This window comes from Desmodus rotundus, chromosome X (genome assembly GCF_022682495.2).
Source record: "Desmodus rotundus isolate HL8 chromosome X, HLdesRot8A.1, whole genome shotgun sequence".
NCBI lineage: Eukaryota > Metazoa > Chordata > Mammalia > Chiroptera > Phyllostomidae > Desmodus > Desmodus rotundus.
In genome coordinates, this window is record NC_071400.1 from 66,052,334 (window position 1) to 66,059,916 (window position 7,583).

At 42.0% G+C, this 7,583-nt stretch overlaps 1 pseudogene; it reads right to left on the reverse strand.

Annotated features, from left to right (window-relative positions):
- Positions 1–6,883: 6,883 nt before the first annotated feature.
- LOC112322352 (large ribosomal subunit protein eL29 pseudogene) lies at positions 6,884–7,370 on the reverse strand (annotated as a pseudogene).
- Between the last annotated feature and the right edge of the window lie 213 nt (positions 7,371–7,583).

Genomic DNA, 7,583 nt, shown 5'->3' on the forward strand with positions numbered 1-7,583 from the left:
ATTCATATAAATATATCACATTTACCTTTATTCATTCATTCATCGAAAGACACTTAGGTTGTTTCCATATCTTGACTATTGTGACTAGTGCTCCAATGAACGTGGGAGTGCAAATATCTTGTCCAAATCCTGTTTTTGTGTCCTTTAGTTATATACCCAAAAGTAGAATTGCGAGATCTTATGGAAGTTCTATTTTTAATTTATTGAGGAACCTATATACTGTTTTCCACAGTGGCTGCACCAATCTGCATTCCCACCAACAGTATTCAAGGTTTTTCTTTTTCCCACATCCTCTCCAACACTTGTTATCTTTTGCCTTTTTGATAATAGTCATTCTAACAGTGTCAGGTGATATTGTGGTTTTGACTTGCATTTCCCTGATCATTAGTGATGTTGAGCACCTTTTCATGTATCTGTTGGCCATTTGGATGTCTTCTTTGGAAAAATGTCTATTGAGTGCTTCTGCCCACTTTTTTTTCATCAGATTGGTTTTGTTGTTGTTATTGAGTAGTGGGAAGAGGGTATTACAGGAACTACTATAAAGGACACATGGACAAAACCAAGGGGGAGGGTGGAGAGGGGGGAGGGAGGTGGGTTCACCTGGGGTGGGGTAGAGGGATGGGGAGAAAAGGCATACAACTGTAATTGCATAACAATAAAAAAAAAATTTTAAAAAAATGTATTTTGGATATTAACTCCTTATCCAATACATAGTTTGCAAATATTTCTGCCATTATGTAGGTTGCATTTTTTATATTTTAAATCTAATTTTTAAAAAGATTTTATTTATTTATTTTTAGAGAGAGGAAGAGAGGGAAACATCAATGTGTGGTTGCCTCTCGCACGCCCCCTACTGGGGACCTGGTCAGCAACCCAGGCATGTGCCCTGACTGACAATCATACCAGTGACCCTTTGGTTTGCTGGCAAGCACTCAGTTCACTGAGCTACACCAGCCAGGGTTAAATCTAATTTATTTCAGTTAACTATTCCTGCTCTGTGTGGCAGTGTATTCATGATATTTTCAGTTACAAAGTCATTTGAAAAGCATGCTTTCAATCACCAGGTAACACTTTTGGTAACTTTTATGTATCCTATTTAAATGTAAAAAAATCAGGAGTTGAACTATTCATACCACACAGATAATGGCACTTTTATTTTCAGTCAATACAGACTATTCTCTTTTGTAATTTAATTTTATAATTTTTCTTTTTTACCCCTAATCCCTACTCTCATTCAGACCCTCTCTCCACCACACTCTAATGTGCTTAAAATTTATCTTGTATATGTCTGAATCTTTAAAAACAACATGGTGTTGCTGGATGCCATTTTTTAATATATTTATTCTCAAAAATCATTTTTCAGGTTTAGTTTCTTCTCCAGATAGTAATATTCACTTTATAGGTCTAGTCTTGTTATATTTTTTATTGTATCATTTATATCAATGCAGGATGTACTCAACATAATGTTCCTCAGCCCAATGACACTATATTGCTACTATTTTGCTTTCAGAATTGAAGCTTCTATCTAATTGGGCCTGTTTCATATCATGAAAGGACAGTCTCAGAGTGTCAAGGGCATGGATGAGGGCTTTTTTCTGGACAGGGAATGGCTGGTAGTAGACTCTGTAGATTAGCTTGCTGAACATTTCTTCTAACCCCTCTCTAGTGCACCTTCCTTGATAACAGAAGCTAGAGAGCTAAAAGCTCTATTTTCTTACTGTCTTGAAAGCAGGAAGTGGATGTAATTTAGGTTCTGATAATCAGGCATTCTCAAATGAGAATCATGTTTGAAGATTTAGTCAAGTGGAAAAAGAGGTGGCAACATGAAAGGCCTCCATTATTCTGTTATGGCTCCAGAAGGCATGGGGTGGATCTGGAACAACAAATATGTCATCTCAGGAGTACAGCTAAGGCAGTATGTTCACAGATGCAATGATTATGGTGTGGTGGCAGATTCCTGATCCAAGGATTATGGCCAAAGTGATGTGATACTGAAGCCAGTTGTCAGCAAAGAAACTTTCTGATTTCCCAAATTCCTGACTGTGGCAGAGGTAGCAAGCCTTCCTGGTGGGGAAGTTGGTTTTGTTGTTTTAGTAGTCATTCCTGGTAGCTGAGCCTAGAGGTTGCTCCTTCAGCCCTTCCAATAATTTTGCAAGTGCCTTATTCCCTATGTTAAATCCATATCTTGGTAAAATAACTAGAATGATTTCTGTTATGGGAAACTGAACTTGGACTAATACACATGCTGATCAAAGTGAAGTTCTTCCCATAAGAACTCTCTCTACTAGGGATACAAAGACTACTGTCCTTTCAGACAACTACTCCCAACAACTTGTTCTTACTTTTAGGTGCACTCATTAAGGCATATCAGGAACAGAGCCTCTCTCACCACCCATAAATCCTAGACTGGTGACCAAATGAAAGGAGTGTATCATATGTTGGTGGAGGAACTACTTTTCCTGAGCAATAACAGCCCCTTATCTTCAATGGAATTTGCTTTGAGCCTCCCCTCTTCAAATAAATGGACTTAACAGGGAAATGTCTCACTCTTTTTTTTTTTTTCTTTTTTGTTTTCCCTACATCAGAGGCTTAGGTCCAAAAGGGGAGGAGATGGGGGGAGGGAGTATGATCTACAGATCATCTTAGCAGAAAGCAAGAGTAACAATTGTAAGCTTCCAGGGATCCATATGTGAGAGCTGGGCAGCCAGGCTCTGCCCATCTCACTGGACCATCTGGAACTGCACAAAGCTTGAGAAGAGTTGACCTGCTGAGACCCTACAGGGTGACCAAGGCACCTGCTCTCTGCTTGCCTTGCATCCTCATACCTCCAGATGTATCCCATCAACCTGAGAATGAAAAAGGCATACTCCTTGTATGTACAATGCTTACAGATGTTAGTTAAAGGCCAGGTGGATTGAGAGGGCCCTCGGCAGCTCAAGGAAAAATACACAGAAGGTGCTTTCCCATGCAGATAACTACACTAATGGTAGTTCCCATCAAATTGGGTCCTAACCAGCCTTTCCCTACCTCTCTATTCATACCATACCAGAAGATTTGATACTCATCTTTCTTTTGTTTTTTTAAGCTTTACTTATCCGGGATCCTATTTCCTAGGCTCCTATTAACCACATGTCTGTTAGCATTGTGTGCTTTCCAACTGATAAATTCCTAAACTTCCCCTTTGGGATCCATTCCATAGTCCTCTTGCCTGTGCTTTTTCCTGGAAGGCAACCCTGATGGTACCTGACCCACCTCAGACTGAGAGGACTTACTAAAGAAAACTACCACCATCATCACCCCAGGCATTATTTTTGTATAATTTTCCAAAATGCATTTCACAGTTAGAAGGTTTGGAAAGGCAAAGTGCATTCCAGGTTTATGCTCCTGGTACCAGACTCATGATTGATTGTATAAATCCCTGATAGCCCCCTCTATAGGTTAAAGTAATGCTAGCTAGCATCATAATTAAACCCTGAAACAATTTCAGTGGCTTAACACAATAGAAGTTTAACTCTTGCTCCAAAAGCCCAGCGAAGATGGTCTTGCTTGGTGATAGCCTCCTATTGTTGTGATCTTCCTCCTCTCTAGGGTCCCAGTGTTTTCCTCTTTTTAACTGGCAGATAAGAGGCAATTGAGAAGTCACAGCCCTTTATCTGGCCACATTGTAACTCATATTTCACTAGCAAGTACTAGTCACCTGAATGGACTTAGGGATGCTGAGAACTGTCATCTCCAACTGGGCAGCTGCTCCTAGCCAGGATTCCATGACTTAGAAAGAGAGCATGAATCTTAAGTGGCTGCAGAACTATCTTGGCCATGCCCTGCTTACACCTTTTCAAACAATTAGTTTCTAAATAAATCATGGCTGGAGATATCATTTTAAACTTCCTAAAAAGGACTTCTGGCCAAGATGGAGGCAAAGGTAGATACACTTTGCCTCCTCACACAACCAAAAGGACAACAAACTGAAAAACAAAAAATACGCAAAACTGTCAGAAAATTGAACTGTATGGAAGTCAAACAACCAAGGAGTTAAAGAAGAAATATTCATTCAGACTTGTAGGAGGGGTGGAAATGATCAGCCAGGGCAGAGACGATGCATGGCCAGGCAGTGGCTGGAGAACCCAGAAGGTGAGGCAACAGCTGGTGGAGTGGGCTGTCCCACATTTGTGTGCGGATAAACCAGGAAGAACAACTTGGGAGCGAGACAGACCGCGCAACCCAGGGTTCTAGCATGGGAAAAGAAAGCCTCAAAACCTCTGGCTGTAAAAATCTGTGCAGTTTGTGGCAGTGGGAGAAACTCCTGGCCTCACAGGAGAGTCTGTTGAAGAGACCCACAGGGTCCTAGAATGTACACAAGCCCACCCACCTGGGAATCAACACCAGAAGGGCACAATTTGCTTGTTGGTATTGGGGGAAGTGACTAAAAGCCAGCCAAGAGCCAAGCAAGCAGCACTGTTCCCTCTCAGACTCCTCCCCCACATACATTGCCATAACACAGCAATGTGGATTACCCTACCCTGGCGCATACCTAATGCTCCACCCCTTACTACATAACAGATGCGCAGAGACAAAAAAATATGGCCCAACTGAAAGAACAGATCAAAGCTCCAGAAAAAATATAACTAAGAGATGAAGAGATAGCCAACCTATCAGATGCAGAGTTGAAAACACTGGTAATCAGGATGCTCACAGAATTGGTTGACTATGGTCGCAAAATAGAGGAAGAAGTGAAGGCTATGAAAAGTGAAATAAAGGAAAATGTACAGGGAACCAACAGTGAAGGGAAGGAAACTGGGACTCAAATCAAAGGTTTGGAGCAGAAGGAATAAACAAACATTCAACCAGAATAGAATGAAGAAACAAGAATTCAAAAAAATGAGGAGAGGATTAGGAACCTCTGGGACAACTTTAAACATTCCAATATCCAAATCATAGTGGGGCCAAAAGGAGAAGAAGAAGAGCAAGAAATTGAAAACTTATTTGCACAAATAGTGAAGGAGAACTTCCACGATCTGGCAAAAGAAATAGACTTCTAGGAAGTCTGGGAGGCTCAGAGAGTCCCAAAGAAGTTGGACCCAAGGAAGCACACACCAAGGCACATGGTAATTACATAACCCAAGATGAAAGATAAGGAAACAATTTTTTAAAGATTTTATTTATTTTATTTTTAGAGAGGGGGAAGGGAGAGGAAAAAGAGAGGGAGAGAAACATCAATGTGTGGTTGCCTCTTGTGTGCCCCCTTCTGGGGACCTGGCCCACAACCCAGGCATGTGCCCTGACTGGGAATCGAACTGGTGACCCTTTGCTTCACAGTTCGGCACTCAATCCATTAAGCCACACCAGCCAGGGCAAAGAGTGAATCTTAAGAGTAGAAAGAGAAAAGGAGACAGTTACCTACACAGGATTTCCTGTAAGACTATCAGCTGATTTCTCAAAAGAAATCTTACGGGTAAGAAGAGACTAGAAAGAAGTATTCCAAGTCATGAAAGGCAAGGACCTACATCCAAGATTACTCTGTCCAGTAAAGCTGTCATTTAGAATGGAAGGGCAGATAAAGTGCTTCCCAGATAAGGTCAAGTTAAAGGAGTTCATCATCACCAAGCCATTATTATATGAAATGTTAAAGGGACTTATCTAAGAAAAAGAAGATCAAAAATACAAACAGTAAAGTGACAACACACTCACAACTATCAGCAACCAAACCTAAAAAACAAAAAACAAACTAAGCAAACAGCTAAAACAGGAACAGATTCACAGAAATAGAGATCACATGGAGGGCTATCAGTGGAGAGGGGGGAGAATGGGGGAAAAGACACAGGGAATAAGAAGCATAAATGATAGGTACAAAATAGACAGAGGAAGGTTAAGAATATAGTATGGGAAATGAAGAAGCCAAAGAACTTATATATATGACCCATGGACATGAACTAAGGTGGAGGAATGATGGTTGGTGGGGGTACAGGGAGGAGGGGAATGAAGGGGAGAAAAAAATTGGGCAACTGTAATAGCATAATCAATAAAAATATATTTTAAAAAATAAATAAATTTTCTTAAAAAGCAGTGAGGCAAAATTTCCTAAAAATAAGTTAGAAATAAACTTTCTTAGTATCTGACAATAAGCCCCAAATGTAAAAGTCAATATGAACAGTTTTAAGTTTTTCATGATATGCATGAAAAACAGCACCCTCACTCTTTACTAACATTTAAATAATTGGGTACAAAGGCTGAAAAGTAAAAATTATTGAGTAAAAGTCCCCAAGCTTCTCCTTGACACACACATTTTTCTTTTTTTTAAGATTTTAGTTGTTTATTTTTTAAGCAGAGGGGAAGGCAGGGAGAAAGAGAGGGAGAGAAACATCAATGTGTGGTTGCCTCTCATACCCCCACCAGCGACCCAGCCCACAACCCAGGCATGTGACCTGAACAGGAATTGAACTGGCGACCCTTTGGTTCACAGGCCAGTGCTCAATCCACTGAGCCACACCAGCCAGGGCTCTTCTTCTTCTTCTTCTTCTTCTTCTTCTCCTTCTTCTCCTTCTCCTTCTCCTTCTCCTTCTCCTTCTCCTTCTCCTCCTTCTCCTTCTCCTTCTCCTTCTCCTCCTTCTCCTTCTCCTTCTCCTCCTCCTCCTCCTCCTCCTCCTCCCGCTCCCCCTCCCCCTCCCCCTCCTCCTCCTCCTTCTTCTTCTTCTTCTTCTTCTTCTTCCTTCTTCTTCCTTCTTCTTCCTTCTTCTTCCTTCTTCTTCTTCTTTTTTTTTTTTTTTTAACAGATCCTGCCTCAGGTTTATTTGCACAAAGATGACAGGAAGACCCCAGCCCTGTGAAGACAGCAGCCCAGGGGGCACACCAGTCCTTTTGTCTGCACGTTGACAGACTGAGGCCTCTACTGTGGAGACCTCAAAGGGGCCTGGGCACCTTTGGGAGCCTGAGACTGAGCTGGAGCCTGAGCTGCAGCCACATCTGCGGCCTAGGGCTTGGTTTGAGCCTTGGCCTTGGCCTTTGGCCAACAGAGCCCGAGACCCATAGCAATGCAGGCATGAGCACGTTTCCTGAGCTTGGTGTGACAAATATAAGCAAGTCAACTGAGCTTGCGGCTGCTGCCCTTTGGGATCTTGGGCTTGACCTCCTTGGGTTTGACCAGGGCCTTGATAGCCTCGTCACGTACGTTCATGGCCTTGGTGCTGTTGGCCTGCATCTTCTTTAGGCCCTTCTTGTTGTGCTTCTTGGCAAAGCACACGTTCCTCAGGAACTTGGGGTCTACTTTGTTAAGATTCACATCTTTGTTATTGGGGTTTCTTAATGCCATTTCTGTGTCATTTTCAGGACTGATTGTGCACAGTGTGGTTCTCAGACTTGGCCATCTCTGCACCCAAGCCTGCAGCTCTCAAAGCACCTGAGACTGGAGGAGAAAGCACATTTTTCAAGTATGTTAAAAACATTGGTAATGAGGACTTGGAAGATGGCAGCGAGATAGGTGGGAGTGCAGTCCACTTCCCCTGAACGCCAGTGAAATACCTAGCTGATCTGAGGAGCAGAGCTAACAGCCAACAGTATTCCAGCATATATGAAGATCGGAGACCAAA